Raw genomic sequence first — 22,112 nt, forward strand, 5'->3', positions numbered from 1 at the left:
CATTGTCTGGCCAACGGCACCCTGAGGAGGTTTTTTTCCTCTTTGGCAGTCTCTTTTCACATTCATCCTTAACGACTTCTTTAAGTTCATTACATATTTGCTCCAGCTCTCTATCAATAAGGTTAAGAGCTTCAAAGCAATTCCTGATGTTCTCTTTGAAAATATGTATATCTTGAAGATTATATCATGGAAACTGATTGCCTTTCTTCTTCTTTAGTTTAATGTAGAACGTGCTTAAATGTAGAAACTGTTAAGTAATTCTCTTGCTTCATTTTGGTGTCCTAAGACCTAAGCCATGCAATCCAACTAGGTTTTCCTTTTTAATACTTCCAATGTTGGCCTTCCAGCCTCTAATCACAAGCAACATATTGTATTTGCATGTTTTGTCAATTTCAAATTGAACTTGATGATAAAACTCATTAACCTTTTCTTCTGCAACAATGGTTGGACAAAAAACTTGAACGATCATTATATTAAAGGATATCCACAAAGTCTAATTGATGTAGTTCAGTCATTGATTGCGTTATAGTCAGATACTGTTCTTGCTGTACCCATCCTAACTATAAAAGCAGGATTGTTCCTTCCTTCTTTGGTTTTCAGGTCCTGAATAGTAAATAGGGTAAATTCTGATTTAACATGTGTAGTATCAGTCCATTTCAATTCACTGGTGCCTAAAATGTCAAATTACAGATTAATTAATTCACTTTTCACTGTGTTGAGATTTCCCATACTCATGCCTCCTATGTTCCATGTTCCCACTGTAAACCTGTCTTTGCACCTCCAGGTTTTCTTCTCGTATATGGCAAAATCAGCCACTAGATGTCCTGAAGGCTTTAATCTAACTATGTCATAAAAACTATTAGTACTCTGAAAGATCTTAGCTCTTCCTCAGAACTACTGTATATTGAGTGCCATCTGACTTGTCTATTTTGATCTTCAAAATGGAATGAAATCAGCCTGCTTGCTCTATTTAGCATTAAGAGTTTCCCATAAAACTTCACCCTAGAAGAAACGATTATTGCAGTGAAAAAAATAACATACTAATATTTTAAACCCATAGGATTGTAGGAGGTAAATTAAAATCCTAATAAGATGTAATAATATGTCCTTTCCCCTTAAATTCTAACAGCAACCTGAGAAATGAGAGCACTCTCTATTGTGGTGCACCAAGCTAACCATGTATGTAATATTTTAGCAGTCTTACAGAAATTTAGATTTAAATGTTTTAAATAGAGCAATCAGGAGGAACTATCTTGGAGAATTTACAAACTGTTTGAAAGTTACTCTGAATACCATGTACCTTGAGCAAACCTTTCTAGCTTGCTATATAGTTCTCTGGCAGCTTTAAGATTGATTGCAGTTTTGATAGTGGTAATCTCTCAGTAGTTTTAAATCTTTTTTCTTGTTGTCTTGGGAGCTACTTGTGAAAAATCCATTCCAGTTCACTCTAAGAACAGATATTAGGTCCTCCTATTGTAAAATGGTGAAAAAAATATTTTTTTTCTTATACAGACTGGGAATTCCAATTGCATTTCACAGTTTAGAACATCCATTATTGCAAACCCGCCAAATAAGTGGACTGCAAGTTGCACTACAAGTTGCCCTTTTATAATTCAAAACTCTGATTTCACCATGAATGCATTAAATCTTCCCCCCATCAGAATGCCACACAAAATAAAAAGCAGTATAAACAACTGATAGTAACAACACAGAAAATGGATTTAATAAAGCAAGGAAGCAATGAGTTTCAGCTGCCAAATCCAACTATTCCACCATCTTTTTTCTCCTTTTGGCACTGAATCACCTTATTAGAAAGCCATGTGCCAGCAGTAATGTGGGAGAGGAACATATAATTTCTATGTTCATAGGAAAAACTTTGCTTCCCCAATAAAGAGTCTTTGGCTCCAACTGGTTTCAGGGGAGGTTTAACTGGTCAGCCTGCTAAAACTTATTAAGTTATCCAGAACAAAATTGACCCTCTTGTGGATTAAAAAAGGTATATTGTGAGGTGGGCTACAATTCTGGCTTTATGTGAACAAGTTCAGCCTGAATTTCAAAATACTGGGTGCTAATAATAATTTCTATTAGACCATCCTATGATATACAATCAATTAGGCTACTAAACACAATCGATATTATCTATGGTAGACATCTCTATTTAAAACTGTGAGACTGGTGGACTTAGTAAACGTACTGGCAGAGGAACAAGTCAACTTTATAGCCTGTTTCATTATAATTAACCAGTTCCCAGTATGTTTAACTAATGTAATGAAGAAATGGATGAAAAAGCTAAACAAAGATATAAAATATGGAATAAACCTAACAATTGATTGCCACTTATTCACTCTTATTCACACACAGGTCATTTGCCCTTAAACATGCCCTACATAAAATGGGTTAAACAAGGATGTATCCTTAGTCTCCCTCTATATAACTTTTATATTAACTTGATAGTTGAATGTTTAACCAAAAATGAAACTTCACCTAAAATTGCACATTGGGCACACAATTTTACAGGTACTGATGTTGATGATGCAATAACTCTTTCTTAGCTAACGGCAGGGGTAAGAAGGCATAACATACAGGTTGTCTTTGACTTAGGACCACAGTTGAGCCCAAAATTTCTGTTGTTAAGCAAGAGACTTGTTTTATAACCTTTTTTTGCCACAGTTGTTAACTGTGACTCACTGCAGCTGTTAAGTTAGTAACACAGTTGTTAAGTGAATCTGGCTTCCCCATTGACTTTGCTGGTCAGAAGATTGCAAAAGGTGATAACATGATCCTGGGACACTGTCACCGTCATAAATACATACCAGTTGCCAAGCCTCTGAATTTTGATCAGGTGACCATGGTTGAGGACTACCTGTACTCTTAATTTTTTACAGAGAGAATAATAAGCGGAGCTTTTAATGTTCTCTAAAAGATTAAGAAAAATTAAGTTTTAAATAATCAGTAATTTTCTTCACTAGATATGTGTAAAGCTTTATCACCTATGATGATCTGATGTCCCAAATAGTTATAGTTTTATGTTATTAAAGCAGAAACTGGTACAGATTAACAGTCTGGCAGTTTTGGTTGCAGATTATGCACCATTAGTAACCACATATTAAAACTTCATACATACAGGGCCTTTTAATGACGTTTTACTGTAAATTATGAGCGCAAGTCAGTTCTTTTTTCATATTTTAACTTGTTGCAAATTTTTAACTATCTAGATATACTTATCAAGGCCACAAATGGAACTTAATTGGCAGCTGTGTCTGCATATAGTTAAGAAAATATTGGACCAGTTTTGTTCCTGCTTAGACTGTAATTGGTTGAAAATACAATATTTTGCTATTTTCATACATAAAGTTCCTGCATTAGTATTATCGATTGGATTATTTTATAGTGCTTTGCGAAAAGTATTTTTAAAGAACCTGAAGATTTCTTTTTCCTGATTCAATTCTCCTATTTGTTCTAAAAAACTTGGATACAATTTAACACACTTTTTACAAAACTAACCTCAGTAGCTCTTTCCACCAAAGGGTGTCTGTAAAAGTAGCGGGGGCGGGGGGGGAATCCACCATGCAAACTCCCTAGGCTTCTGTTTTGGTAATGCAGTTTTCCAAAAGGAAATAATTTGGTGCCCACTATGATGGTGATTTGTGCTTCTTGGATATTTTCCACTTAGAACACCAGACAAAAAAAGCAGCAATAAATCTATTATAAGTTACTGAAAAGCTAGACTGGTCCAGCCAACAAACAGAAAGCAAGAAAGAGGCTTTGGTTTCTAGATCCTTAAGATGTTGTGCCAACTGCCGTGCCCTTCCACAGAAAGGATAGGATTTTCTCCGGGTTGCCTTTTCTCAGATGGCGCAAATTTGCTGTGCAAGAAGAGGAAAGTGAGCTAGCAGATGGCTTGTTTACTAACAACCAATGCAGCTGTAGAGGTAATATCACCATCTGCATTGCTCGGTGAGACCACTGAGAGTTTGCTTGTGGTTGACCACTTCACTTTATTCTGCTCCTGCCACAAAATGTTAGTACAGAGTGATTGTCACAATAGCATTACAATATCAACTATGCAGTATAACCAGCCCTAATTTCACCTCTGACCTGAAATTATATTACTTCTCAGCTCATCAGACTGATCTAGCCATTATTCCAAAATTCCACTTTTCAGACAGCCTTCCTGACCCGGAGACGTGCAGCTGTGTGAGATTTTAACTCTTCGGCAAGACAGACGTATTTGACGGAGGTCAGGTGGAAAAAGAGCAAAGTGTTATCTTCCTTATTTGTGTTTGTCTCCTTTTGTTGTTTTTAAAAGTAACCGTATTCCTTTTAAAAATGTTTATGAACCTGGAAAAGAAATTATAGTTTTTCTGAGGTTTAATATTATTGGCTGCTAGTAGACATGCTATGATATGCCATTTTAACTTCATGAGTCACATCCCCTCTCCCAAAGCCTTATTGAGTATGTGTGAATCATTACCATAATTATGGGACTCCAAAGAAAATAAATGACAATAAACCTTTTAAGTGTTTGAAGATTTGCACTGCATTCTTTTTATTATGCCAGATGGGAGGAAATGGAGTTAATTCTATCCTTTTGTTTTATATTCATGAGAGTCACAGAGCAAAACTCATCAAGGTTGGTTATAATGGGCTCTTGAAACCTCTTCTGTTTATGGCATGAATGACTTACATATTCCAGTTGTAATTTGAGTCATTTTGAGAAAACTAAATTCAGATTTCATTTTCTGGTTTATATTTATATCTGAAAAGCAGTATAATATATGTTACCTCACATACAGATTTGCCTTTCTTTATGGAAGAAATAAAACCAAGGATATAGCATTTTGTTCTTTTTCTGAACAATACAAATGTTAGCAGTGAGACCCAAACTGGATTCTGGGGGGTCCTGAGCAAGAAATCAGGACAAGATGGATTGTTTTATAATTCCAAGAATTCCCAATGAAAGATATTAGATTTTTTTAAAAAAAAAATTGTAGAACAAGTGAAAGATTTCCCTCCAATCTATCTCACTTGTATAACTTCATACTATATTACAAAGAATATACTGTAACATACAAAATACCCTCTCCCTTGGAAAAAAAAATCAAATGTCAAAAAATCTTTTTTTTCTTCCAGGGAGAAAACCCCAAAACTGAGGGCTGAAATAATAGAAAAGTTACTGAAATCAGATACTTACAGTTAATTCTGAGGATGGGTATCATTTTCCTGGAAAAGGTCCTGAATTTGGTGTTCTGTACTGTGGTAAACCAAAATATTAAGGGTCATTACTAGTTACCAGAACATCCCACCACTTACTCTGTCATGCAGACAACTTACTCAACAAAAGCCACACATAAGATGAAATGTTGACGTTTAAGTAGTTTAAAATGTATTTTTCCAACCAGCAAATCATCATGACTTCTTTTTCCACAAACTACCTTCAAGGCCAACACCTCAAAAATAAATTTTGTCTTAAAAGAAATTTAGAATGGGTAAGGAAAGATCTGTCTATTTCGACTACCAACCTCTGCTGAATACATTTTTTCAAATGAGGCATTTCCTTCAGCCTGCAACTTCCTGATTTAAAGTTATATCCTGTAGTCTACTTTTTACAGAGTTTATTTTTTCTGGCTCTTCAAACATCTTATTGGACAAGATAGAAGACTCAAACTAAAGCAAGACAAGAGCTGCCAGATAGATTCTTTCTACCTCTTCCAGCAAAAATATAAGGCATTTCTCTCTTCTTAGATCAGGGGTGTCAAACTCAATTTCATTGAGGGCCGCATCAGCATTGCGGTTGCCCTCAGGGGGCTGGGTGGGTATGGCCAGGGTGGGCGTGGCCTACTGGGTGGGCGTGGCTAGAGTGCGTATGGCTTACTGGGTGGGCGTGGCCAGCTCTACATTCTTCGCATCAAGGGTGCCTATGGGGGCCTGGGCAGGAGTGGGACAGATCTGAGGGTCTCTGGCAGAAGGAGGGTCTCTGGGCCAAGGCAGCGGGGGCCGTTCCCTCACTGTTTCCAGGATGGCTTCGCAGGCCACATGAAACCACTTCACGGGCCGCATCCGGCCCCCGGGCCTTGTGTTTGACATGTCTGTCTTAGATGATTATTATAGGTATGTAAAAAATTATAGAAGTAAAGATGATAAAGTACGAAAGACTGACAAATATATTATCTAGAATGAGATAGGATGGTACGCAATGAAAGTTTCATCTAGAAGCACCCAATGTTGGCTGAGTACTCAACCAATAATTAGTTACAGAATATAGTGCTAGAATTTGGCAACATAAATGACAAATAACTCCTGGCTGACCAGCTGTGTGGTATAACATCTGTACATCAGAAGGACTTTCAAGCATCAAAGCTCTGACTTTCACATACTTGGACATTCGTTTTATAGTATATAGTAACTTCGGTGATGCACAGTGCACATACACATACACAAAAGCTTGTTAAGAAAACCATAGATGCTTGTTTTGTTATGGCCCCTAGCTGTAATAAAAATTAAAATGAGACCCTTGAAAATAAAGTACACATTGAAAATGGGCTGGGGGGCAGGAACAATAATTTATATATTATTCTAGAGTTACAAAGCCAACTGCCTAAATTTGAAAATCTCTTTTGACTCTGAAGTCCAGGCCAAATGGCCCTCCTACTTGCAGATGAATACATCTGTATACAATTGTGATTAATTCCTTTGGTACCTCAGTACAGGAATGAAACAATCAGAAGAATTAGGCGAATTTGTACAAAGCTGTATCTGCTTTACCACATGCTATGTAGTACATGTAAGCAAGCACTGTGTCAAATGTCTCAGTATCTTCAGAAAGTCTAATTCAGTATCACTGTGAACTATCCCAATTAAGCTCTGCTACACAGATTTTTATTCTATCAAACTGTGTATAGCTCCTTTGCAGAGAATTTGTTGGATTTTTTATGTAGAGAAGCACAGTATATGAGCACTTTGGTTATGTGTGTGGCAGGCCATCGGAATGTTTGGACTGACATCGTCTCCTCCATTGCATAGCACTGTGTGTATAAACAGTGAAATGAATCAGCTTTTTATTGAGACAGAACATTGGTCCAGCCAATGTTTTTACACTGACTGGTAGTGGTTCTTCAAAGTTGGAAGCAGCCTCCATTGCTGGAGATCCTGTTTAACTGGAGATCTAGAGGACATCTGCAGTTCTACAGTCTTGATTATAGAGGAGAGAGCTAATGTATGGACCACACATTGTTTCCAGTATCACTATGTGCACCTGTACAATGAGCATATATTACATAATTCTTATATTCCCAGGTCGTAGGATCTACATGGAAAAAGAGCATGAATTTACAGACACATCCCATATGTCGAGATATTAGGTTGTTGCAGATACATCCTATATGTCGAGGCCATATATTTGCAAAACTGTTAGTTAGAATGCAATTTACACAATCCCTACTTAGCTGTAGTCATTTTTCCCTGGGAATTACAGTTCACTTTAAACAGACAGTAGCAGATTAAGCAAACTTGAGATAGTGCTGTAAGTAATAGAGCCATAGAAACACAGTGAAACAAAAGGATGCTTCTGGGCCATGAATGAAATCTATTAATTAAATTCTGAAATCTAAATATGAATTTCACTGATGTGCCATCTCAACAACACCTCTTTGTAGCTTAGGAGGCAAATGAAAAAGAGCATCTTTTCACATTTACTCCTCTAATATTATTTTTGTCAATATTACCAATATCAGAGGCAGCACAATATGTTTGAGACACCGAAGTGTTTGCTACTGAATTGAAGAGCTATTTTTAAATGATTGTGACAAAATACATAAAAATCAGATTGTAAATATTTGTTTCGGGTTTTGTGAAATGATAGATCAAGGTGCTCCCAATGGGCACTATTCTTGAGTGTATCTTCTCTTTGCCATTGCCCATTTGCTTGGCCCTCTCTGAAATCAATGGACACCATGTACAGAAAGAGAAAATATCTGTAGACTGTCACTCCTTTCCTACAGCTCTCTTGTTTAAAGAGGGCAGGTGATCAGACAATAGCATGAAGAGGAACAGGGCCACGAGTCTCCAAAAACTGCTGGCACTCCTCTTCTGAACAACAGGTTTCAGTCTATCTGCCTTGATTCCGAGACTATATATCGGATATCATCCTAAGCTCTGATCAGATATTTGATCTGTGAAGAGGCCTATAAAAAATCCCTTCTCACCCTTATGGGTGATTAGTGTCTTTCTTAGTTTGCTTCCTCTACCAGAGGCCTGGAAATTTGAGGGTTCTGTGCAGTATATTAACTGTTCTAGCACTGCACTCTTCTGGACAGAAAGTGTTCTGTACCAGCCTTCTACCGGCCCTGCAGAAAAGGCAGGGACAACCCCTTTTACAAGAAGGCAAGAGGCTGGAACTAAGCCTACCAAATTTATGGATACAAAAGCAAACAAGACACGAACCATGAAACAGGAGCTAATCAAGCGGTTGCCTTCAGCAAACCAGCCCTCCCACGCATTCCCCTTTTATACAGTTCAGGGTGTGGCTTCTCTCTACCTCCTTCCGAGGTGCCCCATTGCCTTCCTCTGTTTACTCCTGATTGACTGCCTCCTGCGTCGGGCGTCCTTGAACAGGGCCAGCTGTGGGTCATCTTCATCCACGCTGTCAGGCTCACACAGCTGGGTCTCCGTCGTGACCAGGTGGGAGGGGCCTGGCTGAGGGCTCTCATCAGCAAGCTCTCCAACCCCCTCAGCAAGCTCTTCAACACCCCCCTCCTCCTCCGAGTCGTCCGACCCAACTGCCGAACCCACAGGCTGACCCTGAATCACAACAGAAAGCTGTTGTTGGGATTTGTTTGAGCTATTCTCCCAACTTAGGTGTCATAGCTCTAAGTGTTCCTATCACCAGTGACTACTTTCGCCTTTATTTTCCACACCCTCTCTACTTGCACTGGTTTTATGTGACTTCTCTTTGTCCCAGATGTTCTTCCAATATTGTTCAGTTTCAAGTGTTTGTGGCTGTGTGTTACTGTGTTGTTGCACTGCAGTTGGGAGCGCATCTTGGATGGTTCTTTGGAAAATAGAGCATTTATCTTCTTGCCCTGTATTTCTCTAGTACATCTCCTTAGACTGGTAGTCAGTGCTGTCAACCTTTGTTTAGCAGGCTCCAGGTCTTCAGATGGATATACAGGCCCTTGTATTTTCTCAATAGCTGAGTCCTCTAATCTTCACACCCAGCTCCAGGTGTTGGCTGCACATCATTGCTCTATCTCAAAGCAGCTTCCTCTTCATTACGCTAAAGCATTATGTGAAAGCATTGGGTAACTAGCTGTTTTTCAGTTAGTGTAGACATCAGTCTTCTGTCCATCTCATAGTTCCCTCATATGTTTCATATATCCTCTCTCATTAAGTCTGCTGTAGTAGTAGCAGTAGTAGTAGTAGTAGCATTCCACTGACTCCGGTTTCTCTTATCTCAGATATTTATGGCTTCTTCCATATCTATCCAGCCTCTCAGAGATTTCAGCCTATATTCCTTGCTTCTGAAACTACAGATCAGATATCAGTCTAGGCCTAGGGCTAGCCTCTATTCATATATTTGATCTGTGAAGACATACACACACACACAAATACACACAGACACACACACACACAGAGAGAGTGTGTGTGTGAGAGAGAGAGATGTGTGTGTGTGTTTGTGTATTTCATATGCATTTGAGGTCCATTCTCTATCATATGCACACAAAATTGTAATTCTATTGGAACATTTTTTATTTTCCACTTTTGTAGAACACTTTTGCATATATATTCAAATGTGGCTATTGTCAAAGAGTGGGGCCAGTGGGAATTTATCCTGATCTCTCCCACCATGTTTACAGTCTCCATATGTCTGTATATTCCTCAGTAATTTTTCATCAGTTGTTAGGATGGCATCTCTCTGGAAGTCAATAATTAACACCAAAGGTGACAAACAGGAAATAACCGATGAAAAATGACTGTTCCATCCTGGGAGACAGCATCTAAAAGTGCAGTAGTGATTAAAATATGAATAAAATAAGCTAATAAAAATATGTGCTGAAATAATCTGCGTAGAAAAGCATAATGTGTACCAAAGTAGCAAAAAATGTACAAGTACTTGCATGTACTTTATAAAAGAACAGATTGTCTTAATCATGAAATGGCAGACAAATTGTGAAACAGTAAAAACTAAATTATAGCAAAACGAACTATTTCCAGGGATGTAACATCAATGAATTCTTTGCATAGTTCAACCCCAAAAAAATCAAAATTGAATCTAGACATACATAAAAAGGTACATAGCTTGAAAATCTATATCTATATCTGTTTACTGTAAACAAGATGTCTAATCTAAACTAAGAGCGTATAAATATGTTTGCTTATACACTTACTTGTATATCTTTGGATCATGACCAGTAGTGGGATTCAAATATGTGAACAACCAGTTCTCTGTGTGGATGCTGCTTCCGGAAGTCCATTCTGGGCCTGAGCAACCAAAAATTAGCTACCAGTTCTGCCGAAGTGGTGCAAACCGGCTGAATCCCACCCCTGATCATGACTAATGTATCTGTATTCCTAATCTTATCATTATCTAAAAAATTGGTGTGCAGTTACCTGAACTCTTTTTGTTCTAATAGGCAATCTGATACCTGTGAATCCCAGGGAATATCAGCCCTTTGAGATAGTCCAGATAGGAAATCAAAAAATGAGTAGTAATACTACCTCTATTGTAAAGTTACAGTAACAGGACCTTGCAAATCTGAAAGCAGTGCTCCCCTACCCTGTCTTTACTTTTCAGACAACTAGGAAGGGTCCCTTCTGAGATCTTTCTGCATCCCTATCCCTACTTTGGACTTAGGTTTCTCTTACCAGACCATTGTTTAGGCCAGGGGTAGGCAACCTTGGCTCTTTTATGGCTCGTGGACTTCAACTCCCTGGGAGTTGAAGTCCACGAGCCATAAAAGAGCCAAGGTTGCCTACCCCTGGTCTAGGCTATGGCCCTTCCTTCTTTCTCCCAAGGCTATTCTCACAGCCCATTATACAACGCCTTTCTCTCAGCCTGCCAGCACACTACATAATTTTAATTACATAATAGATATTAGCATTCTGGAGAGCCTTAATTCACAACAATATTTTCTGAGTTCCACATAGACATTCAAATAAATGAAAATGGTAGATGGCTGTAGTTCGATGCCTGGTTTGGAAATGGTATCCAAGACATGCATTTCTATTCTTCACTTGCCTGATATCATAGTTATATGGCATTAAGGGGTGGCCAGAAAATGTTGAAACTACACAGTATTTTTCCTGAGAACATAAAAAAAAGCTGAGCTGGACCAGGCCAAATGATTATTTATAGCAACCATTCAGTTGCTATAATGGTAAACCAAATGTTTATGAGAAAAAAGAGCTGTATCAGTATCACATATATTTAACTTTTATCAAAATTCTTTATTCTGCTTTTTAAAAATATATATATGAATTTTTAGAATTTCCTAAATATATGAATTTCTTTCAGCGTTTCCCAAGTATCCACATTTTAAACACAATATTCGAGCTAAAAAATATGTCAGGTTGATACCAGTGATTTCCATAACCTATGGACATTATGTGCTCTGAAAATGTCAGAGTGAATTGTTTCAGCAGATCCCGTTATTTCTGCAGGGGAGAAAAATCAAGGAGATATTTCTGTACATCCTTATAATGACGTCCTGAGGAAGATATCAAGGCAACATCACTTTCTATTTCACCAAGAGGCATATCATTTCAGATTCTCTAACAATGCTTTCTTGTTAAACTGCTGTTTAGAAGCATCTCTCATTATACCATCCTCTGCACTGGAGTCCCCTGGAGGCAAAGAAGCCAGAATAACAAAAGTGTCTTCCAATCGTGATGCAAAACCTACCCTTTTTGTATTGCAGCAAGACATTTCATGCTTGCATGAAAGGGACAGAACTTAAAATAATTAGCAATATCGATGATCCTCTATTCCTTTAACCAGGGCTTTTTTTCTCATAGAACGCTCAGAACGGAGTTCCGGAACCTTTTTTGGATGGAACCTTGTAGGGTAAGCAAGGCAGGTTGTATGACATGTGTGAGTTCCGGCACCTTTTTCTTTTACAAAAAAAGCACTGCCTTTAATCTAACTACCCCTGATATTTAGAACTAGCACCCATAACTCCTAAATTTCATCTCCTTTCCTCTATATTCCTTCTCAAACCCAATATTCAAGAGCATGAACGGTGCTTTGAATTTTTGGTTCAAGTGAAATGAAGTGCAAGTAACTTTAGGCCAGAAAATATCCTAATGCTAAAGTACTTAAAAAAAAAACAATTTCTGAAACAATTATGCCTATTTTTGGAAACATTAATGCACGGTGCTTTTGCTTGCTGAGATGATTACTATTTTAAGAACACAAGTAACAGAGAGAAGATTAAAATATTGCATCATGCATCTTGACTTAGCGACTGGTAATGTTGTTAAACTGCTATTTGCCATCTGTGGTATCTTTGCAAGTACAGTCTGTTTCTGATCCTCAACTTCTCACCACGATGGAACCCCAAATCTCTATTACTAAGCAAGACAGTTTTTAAGTGGATTGTTAAGTGAGTCATCAGGTTTCCCCCATTGACTTCACTTGTTGGAAGCCAGCTGGGTTCCATGACCCCAGGACTGCACAATTGTCATAAATACATGCCACTTGTCATTTTCATCATATGATCATGGGGATGCTGCAAAGGTCATAAGTATATAAAATGGTCATAAGTCACTCTTTTCAGTGTTGTTGTAACTTCAAATGGTTGTAAATCAAGGACTACCTGTAATCAGGGAGTTGCCATGCCATGTTACCTGAGTTTTTCTTATATCACAACATTAAATCCCAGTTGCGTTTTATTTCAAAAGTATCTGTCATATTATTTTTCTATACATCTCATATGTTCCGTATCGAAGTATTTTTCAGATGTTACAATAAAACAATGCCACCGTTAAATAACAACGTTCTGATACTGAAATAATGTAATTTCTTCAAAACCCCACATGATGCAAACCTGAAAACAATGTCTAATTGACATACGAACACCTGATCTAAATCTTTCTTGGACTGAGAATTTAGCTAAGAGTTCTCCCTTCCACACCCCTGCCCTGTTATTTCCTCTTTGGGTGATTTCTGATGTTGAAACTCTGCAACCTCAGAAAGCATTAATCATGGCAGAGGATGCAAAGTCTCTTTAAAAGAGTGGGACTTAAACCATGATTAATATAAATTCTATTGATTTAGATGAATAAAATGGGTATTTATGACAAAAAAGAAATTAATTTGCTCGAGGAGAAGAAAGGGTGTTGCAAAAATAGCCACATTCTTACACAACATTGCAACCATGGGGGGTGAACCAATAAAAGTTAAATGACTGCTCAATAAAATATACATGGCTTGTACTAACCAGCATATGTCAGGTTGATACCAAAGGATTTCATAAATTATGGACATTATCATCCCTGTAAATGTCACAATTGGTTGTTTTAGTAGATTATGGTATTTGTGTTGCACAGAAAAATCAAAGAAAGATTTCTCTTCATTCTTATCAGGAAGCCCCAAGAAAGACATCAAGGAAACAGCCCTCTTCCTTTTACTACTTAATTAACCTCTGTTCTCTGGGCGTGATGCTGGTATGAATAGTGAATTTTATTTTTTTAACAGTAAAAAATGTTATTCATTAAGAGTCAGTATTCCAGGGTTTTGGTTTTGGTTTTTTTTTTAAAAATCAAACAGTATTTGCAATTTAGCAAAATATGAGATGAGATTATTTCTAACCTCCCCCAAATTCTAATAAAAGGAATAAGAATTTTTTTTAAAGGCTTGTTAAACATTCCTAAGAATGTTACTCTCTCTATATAAATATTTCTTTCTCCAATTAACTTTCTGAGTTGTCACAAAAAGACATTAATTGGGAAGAATTTGTCTGATGAAGATCCAGGAAGATTCTTTTGAAAGAAACAGGCTGTTGTTTTAATTTTGTCTTATTTATTCATTAAAATACCATTAGCTTGTTGAAATGAATAACTGGGAGAAATTATCTCTGATCACTCATAGAAAAAAATTAACTGTCTGAAGTTCAAGAAGTATTTAAAATAACATTTACAATCTACAGATAGCATGAACTTCTCACTAAGATTCAAAATAAATCACAAATGCTGTCATCTCCAAGTTTCCTACTTAGTTCCCCTGCATTGTTTGATACTCCCAAAAAATTCAAGTTAGCATGTAGCATATTTGATATTAATGAAATACCTTATTGTGTCCACAAGCTATTTTCAAAATTACAGGTACACAGAAAAGTAAACAAATATTTAATCAAACGTATGAACATTAATTACTTAAGTGAAGATGAGGAAAAAAAGACAGAGTAAAAAATGCAGAGGGAAGGAGAGGAAATTTATATTAAATGTGGTGGTATCTACAGAGGTGAGCGTGTGCACGACAACCCAATCACCCGGCTTGGATTGTGATGCAACATCCACCATCTTTCCTGTTTTGACTTTTCTCCATAGATGCTACCCATCAAATGTACTGTGAGAATGAAATCCAATATGCCTTGTTCTGCTCTTGCTCTACAGGATCATGGGCAATGATCTGTGCAGAGATCAATGTAGATCACTACCAATTTGAAAACAGTTTTTCAACTTAAGTAATACAGGTAGTCTTCAACTTAGACCACAGTTGAGCCCCAAATTTCTGTTGTAAAGGGAAACTTTGGCTAAGTGAATTTTGCCCCATTTTACGACCTTTCCTGCCACAATGGTTAAGTGAGCCGCTGTAGTTGTTAAGTTAGCAACATGGTTGTTCAGTGAGTCAGGCTTCTCCATTGACTTTGCTTGTCAGAAGTTTGCAAAAGGTGATCACAGGACCACCCCCCCCAAGACACTGCAACCGTCATAAATATGAATCAATTGCCAAGCATTGATCATGCGGCCATGGGGATTCTGGAAAGGTCATAAGTGTGAAAAATGTTCATAACTTTTTTCATTGCCCTTGTAACTTTGAATGATCGCTAAGTGAACTGTTGTAAGTCGAGGACTACCTGTGCTTTCTGTAGATGATGCAAAAATCATAGGAAAGCTTTTTTTCCCTATAATATCGAGAACATTTATATAAGAGGTCATCAATCCAGAGGCTTTCTATTACCAGCCTATCATAAGGATAAATGTTGCATCCTGTATGCCATTCTTCACTCAAGAGATCTTAGGGGCCTAAGGGCTCAGGGCCCAGTCCAGTGGTGGGATTCAGCTGGTTTACACCACTTGAGCAGAACCAATAGCTAATTTTTTGTTGCCCAGTCCCAGAATGGACTTCCAGAAGCGGCATCCAAACAGAGAACCGGTTGTTCACATATTTGAATCCGTCCCCAAAAGATTACCAGAGGCAAACTATGAGGTGTACGGTCTCAACTGGTAGCACCACAATTTAACTGGAGTATTCCATCATCTTCCTCAGCAGAAGCCCTGAATAAGCATTCAGAAAATTGCAGTCAGTTATGTTCTATTAATAGTCTCTCTCTCTCTCACACACACACAGGACTAATAAAGCCTCACTTCATCTTTCCTGTATTTTAAGCAGTTTAAAAATTTATGGTGACAGCAGCAACTGCAGGTCAGGGTAACCATTCTTAACCAAGTTTTATTATTACAGCTTGCAGTACTTGACCCAAGGCCTTCGCCAAGAGATACACCCGATATAGTGAGAATTCCTTTCAAGACCTTGAGTCAAGTTCTTGTGTTACTTGAGAAGATGCTGTTCTTGGCTGATTTCATCAGACGGGAGGTGAAGGTGTAGAGGGGAAAGATCGCAGACATGTTAGCTGTCAGCTCTTCTGCTCTAGCCATGAAATGCTCAGTATGTGAAAAGCTTCAATGTCCATGAAAGGGGTTTTATTTCCTGTTCCACAGGAAGAAGTGGTGTCGGTATGTGACAGGACCATTTCCTTTCGTTTAACGTGCCTCAGTTCATGGTGACAACTTTCTTCTCTAATTAACATAACATTATCAATTCTGGGTTGTTATTTTTTGTCATATTTTATGCATAATTAAAGAAAGAGCAAGTTTTCTTTTAACTGCCATAAAAAAGGTAAAGGTTCCCCTGAGGACGTTTCCGTGGTCATGTGGCTGGCATGACTAGACGCCAAAGGCACACAGAATGCTGTTACCTTCCCACCGTAGTGGTCCCTATTTTTGTACTTGCATTTTTTTATGTGCTTTCGAACTGCTAGGTTGGCAGAAGCTGGGACGAGTAACAGGCGCTCACTCTGTTATGTGGCACTCGGGATTCGACCCGCCAAACTGCCGACCTTCTGATCAACAAGCTCAGCGTCCTAACCCACTGAGCCACCGCGTCCCTTGGTTAACTGCCATATAATCTGCTAAAAGATGAAAAAATAAGTTATCTATATTATCAACGTGGGCTGACAAGCATAGTTCCTAGACTTCAGGATTAATTGGGGAGTAAAAGGTGTGTAGAACTTCATACTAATATACGGTAGTATTTCTAAGGAATAGTCTTATATGAACTTGAATATTAGATAGGAACAATCTGAATGTCCTTAGTGCATTGTGAGAACCTCAATGGACATTCGACGTTTAAGAAATTTCTCTTTTTTCTTTTGGTTCTCTTCCAGTTTATTTGAAATTGAAGCAAATCATTTATTTATCAATACGGGAACCCTGCAAAGCTTGTGGGTAGTGCCTGGTCAAAAATATATGATGCTTCCTTACAGCAACACAAATATTTATATTTTTAAAATGATTCAGGAGGAAGTGGTGGTGTTGTCACTCTCTAAGCTTTGCACACTAAACCAGTAGCTACTCAGCCTTACCTTAAAGCTGACTCTGTATTTCAGGAACTCTAATCTTACTCCACCTCCTAGCCCTGAACTTCATTTTCCCAATACCAGCACCAGTGTTTACACATTGTTTAGAATGTTTTTCCCTAACTCCAGCTACCATAACAGCATGAAGTCATGGTTAGAGTTACTGGGAAAAGTCTCTGGTTGCAAATATGAAACCATGCTATCATTTCATGACCACAGTTTGCAACAAGCTTTTAAGTGCAAGAAGAAATTAACTTTGGCGGCTATACAGCTCTTTCTTATAGAACATGCTCAAACTGTATGCAAGGCCAAGAGAAATACACACAGTGCTACTGAAAATGCAGAAGTGAGTCAAAATAAAGAGAGTCCAGAGACTGTAGTAGTTCAGGGAGCAGGATGCTGGTTGGATCATGTTTTTTGCACTCTCATATTGGTTAACTAGAGGCAAATACCAATTCATTTCTGGCATTCCCTGCATATTCAAGGGTAGTGGAAATGTAATAAAATGATTTGCTCAACTGTGGGATTCCATACCATACAAGGCATATACAAAAAGAAGGCCAAAGAACATGAGGCAGATCCAGAAGAAGACGGAGAAATAACATCAAAGACACATTACATCAGTTAACAATAGTTGAGGCCACCAGAAGAGCAAGAACCAGAACTTTGTATTTCCTTTGACAGTGGAAGGGGTAAAAGAGGAGGAGGAGGAGGAGGAGGAGGAGGAGGAGGAAAAGGAAGAGGAAGAGGAGGAAAAGCCCATCTCTTCTCTTATATTAGGGGTGTCAAACTTGCAACATCACATGATGTGTCGCAACATATTGTGACTTTTTTTCCATTGCTGGCAATGGAGTGGGTGCGGTTTTGCCATGACACACCCGGCCAGCAGGGCCGGCAGTTTGACACCCTGTCTTATATTGTTAGTCTAACTATCCTGTAGGGTCAGGATAGACATATGAATTATTCAGTCAAACCCAAACCAAAGTTACTCTTTTAACGCTGGCCACCGAAATTACTCTTTTTTTTGGAGGGGGGGGGAAGAGTCTTAGTGTCATTTATAATTGATAATTTTAATTGTTGTTGTTAAAATAAAAAGTCTTAACACGCTTCTGAATGTTGAAATTTGAACAGTCCTGGAGTATTATTTCAAAAGCCTATTCTGCTTGTCACTGCTATGAACTATGGAGTTCTTAGTGTTCTCTGAACTTGGTTGTTCATTTGCTGATATTTCATTACTCAACTGGGTAACATAACCTATGCTAGTGTGTGTGGGTTTTGCTCCTTTTTTTATTTATACACAGTAGCTTGCCCTGCCAGTGTTGGTGAAAGTGATTTTCTCCTTCATAATTCCCAGCAATGCCCTTTATAAATTGGGAACAAACCTCACCGCTCCGATGATTTAATCTAGTTGGGTAATGAGACGTTAGCAAACAAATAACCAAGGACTCCACAATTCAATCCTGAACTATGGTACATATATTCTCTTCCATTGGAACTGCTATGAATATGTATGAAATCTATACATGACAAATGTCTTAAGATTTTCCTCAAAGGTATGAGAAATATTTCCTTTAAGAAATAAAAATACCTCTCTGTTACCGGTTTTTTCCTGTCAGATATCAGTGCTTGACCCAAAATGCTCTAGAAATCTCAGATTTGTTTACAGCTTTGTCCTTGACAAGCATTTTTAGAAGCCTGCAATCAGCACAACAAGCTATTTGATCTGTCCTTTGGCACCCTCCAGCTGCTACTTGGAATTTCAACACTGTTTTATTGCACTTCTTGTCCTCTCAAAACTGCAATTTCATATGGGTTTCTTTTATCTCAGAAGAGATCACATGAATGGAGAAGCACCGAGGCTGACCAGCGATATTTCCCAGAAACATTTCAGGCATAATGTCTTAAGATGGATGACTAGGAACTTTTACATAGAACAGGAAGAGTCTTAAACTCTGCCTTTCAATGGGAAGATGTGGAATTAACCCTTTTCTCTCAGCTGCAACTCAGGTGACAAAGAATAATTTGTTCTGCGTGGTCAATATGGAAATTTAAAAAACACAAATAAAATCACGTCACATATCACTTCATTATATCTACTTTACTTTGAAGAGGCCACCACTCAGATTTCACCAACGTTTTGTTCACCTAAAGCCTACTTGGTATCAGGAAGTTTTCTGAGTATATACATATATGTATAAAAAAGTGGGATTACAGACGACATACAGCAATGAATTTACGCACTTTTTATACTTGTGTGTATATGTGCTTCAGGCAGAAATAATGCTGAATGGAAAATTAGTTCATAAAAGGAAATGTTCAACATTTCTTTTTCCATCATTTTTCTGTTCAAAATAATTTCTTGTTGGTTTTAGGACTAAGCACACTTCAAACACACAACGTGTATGGAATGGGGGAAGGGATTTAGAGGCAGAAATGCCAACTAAAGAATTAAATCTTCTCTTTAAACAATTGTAAATTGTTTACTGCTGTTTTTATTATGGTTGGTTGCATAGTCAGACAGATGTTTAGACTGAATTTGACATTTATATCCACCTATCAAGTCCTTCCCAAGGACCTCAGATAGGCAGATATTGTTTTCATAGTGTGAGAGGTATCATTGCACGATGTAAGCTATATTATTGTTGTTGTTGTTGTTGTTATTACTATTGCTATTATTGTTGTGTCCTGGTGCCGCGACAGATGACTCGGAGACAGGGTTAAGGTTACTCTACTTTATTTTGCTCCATGTGGCCGAACTGGCCGTGCTTGCCCAGGTTACCCTTATATGCCCCAGTCTCTACCTGGCGCTAGCCAACCCGCTGGCTGCATTCTCCCACCGTGCAGGTGTCACCCAACCCGGTGTCCAAGAATTCCCGCCAGCCAGGTGGACCAATCAGGCGGCTGGACAGGTGCCTACAGTACAATTATTATAATTATTACTACTATGGTTCATTGCACAGTCAGCTAGGTATTTAGACTGGATTTGGTATTTTCATCCACCTATCAAGTCCTTCCTAAGGTCCTGGGACAGGCAGATGCGAATGTTTGATGGTTTTAAAAGTATAGGCACAGGATGTAAACTGTTCCAAGGAAGGCTGCCTTTTGCAATTGACTGATGATAATTTTGCCAATGCCAATGGTGTTCAAGTAGTATTTCAGTTGTTTTGGGATTGTAGCAAGGTCCCTGTTACTACTGGTACTACCTACAGAAAGACAGTTGCGGGGGAGGGCAGGTTGGAAAGGCTGAGAGCCACACATTGGTTACAAGTAAGCTGGTAGAGAAGGGTTTGTAAAAAGAATTTTGAACTTTTCCTTGCTTTTCTAACTACAGTTTGCCTATCTGAGGGCTTTCACTACAATTCGTCACATTTTCCCTTTTCCTGCCCTTTCTGTGTCTTTTTAAAATTGAATAATAAAAAGACCAAAGGCCAAAACTATAGCTACAGAGCTAGAAAGGAAAATAAATTAGTGACATAAAGCATTTTTTATAACATCACACAGCCACCACAGAAATGTTATAAAGCCTGACCTCATTACTGTTATTTTGGTACAACAATTGTTGGATTATTCTACAAACCATAATTCACTTGGGGAAAAATGATGCAAGAACAAAAAGAGAAGCAAGAAAGTAAATAAGCAAAAACATTTGGGTAATATTTGAGTATAATATTTATATTCAATATTTCTATATAGAAAATTGCTTTATTAAGAAAAAATGATCTAACTAAAAAAATTATAACCAGTTAGATGACTGTATCCTTGATTTTACAATTTTTCAAAGCTTTTTGTCCTGTTTAATTTTTTACTGCAGCAATTTCCCATTCTTTTAAATACCACCATCTCAAAGTTGTAGGAATCTGTGAGACCTAGAAAAGAGAGCTTAAGGAGCAGAGTATAAAGTTTAGGTAAAAGTAAAGGTAACGGTAAAGGTTCCCCCGCACATGCGTGCTAGTCGTTTCTGACTCTAGGGGCCGGTGCTCATCTACGTTTCAAAGCCAAAGAGCCAGCGTTTTGTCCGAGGACGTCTCCGTGGTCATATGGTCGGCATGACTAGACGCCAAAGGTGCACGGAACACTGTTACCTTCCCACCGTAGTGGTCCCTATTTTTCTACTTGCATTTTTACATGCTTTTGAACTGCTAGGTTGGCAGAAGCTGAGACGAGTAACAGGCGCTCACTCTGTTACGTGGCACTCAGGATTCGACCCGCCAAACTGCCAACCTTCTGATTGACAATCTCAGCGTCCTAACCCACTGAGCCACCATGTCCCTAAAGTATAGGTAATCCCCCCCAAATGTTATCATATACAGGAGACATTTGCCTCCTCACTAGCTCACATTCAGCACTAAGTTATCTCCAGCCATCCTTAAATGGCTCTAATATGATTCCAACATCAGATGTAGTTTAGAGGTGAACCAAATCAAATTTCTTTTTGGAAACATTTTTTTATGACAGGAATAAAAATACATTGATGTAGTAACTGAAAGTCAGCACTGTTCTGTCCATGACCTATATTCCGGTCAAGCTTCACTAATCCTACTTCATCAATTCTTTGCATGGAATTCCAGAGTTTGGTTGGAGTCCAATATTTTCTCTTTGTGAGGTCTGTCATTACTACCATCCATGAATAGGGTTTGCCAATTCTATAATTCTTCCACAAAATCGGAGCATTTGAGCAATATTTCTTCTTGTTTTATTTCTAATGGCAAATTCTAATGACTATTTAAAGCATGGGCACGATTACTGTGGAGAAGATTTAGTAGGAATCCAAGATGCTCAATATAGGGCAAATTCATGAACTTTTTTTTGTGGGGGGGGGAGTTAAATTTTATTGAAGATGAGGATAGGAATGCAGACACAGCAAGAGACAGACAAGTTCATACAGGAGAAGATGGCCTAAAGGTATTCCCAGCTGGTATTGATTTGGTTACATTCTTTACATCTTGAGAAACATGTTTAATTGCCATTGTTTACTTACTGCTTAGCCTATATAGGCCACAAGTATGTTGCAGTTGAAATAACTATGGGGAAAAAAATCATTGCTTTACCTGAATTTGGCCAAATTCCAGTTACTGAGATTTCACATTCCTGTTTTTCTCCTTTTCAGTTCTTTTCCCTTTCTGTTTGCCTTTTATTTTCCTCTCCAATTGTTAATTCAGTGTATTTCTTATTTATGATATTCATGTATCTGTCAAAATAATTCAAAGTTCCTAAGCTTCAAACAAGATGAATTTCACTCCATTACAGAGATATGAA

The 22,112-nt window shown here is 38.1% G+C and overlaps 1 long non-coding RNA gene across 1 annotated transcript; it reads right to left on the bottom strand.

Moving 5' to 3' along the window:
* Positions 1–1,328: 1,328 nt before the first annotated feature.
* Positions 1,329–5,228, bottom strand: LOC308666885. Its single transcript, XR_014026184.1, has 3 exons — positions 5,195–5,228; positions 4,099–4,341; positions 1,329–1,470 (listed from the first exon to the last, which is right to left on the bottom strand). It is a non-coding gene; the product is annotated as an uncharacterized lncRNA (long non-coding RNA).
* Between the last annotated feature and the right edge of the window lie 16,884 nt (positions 5,229–22,112).

The sequence above is a fragment of the Vipera berus genome (genome assembly GCF_964194415.1).
Source record: "Vipera berus genome assembly, chromosome: 3".
NCBI classification, from domain to species: domain Eukaryota; kingdom Metazoa; phylum Chordata; class Lepidosauria; order Squamata; family Viperidae; genus Vipera; species Vipera berus.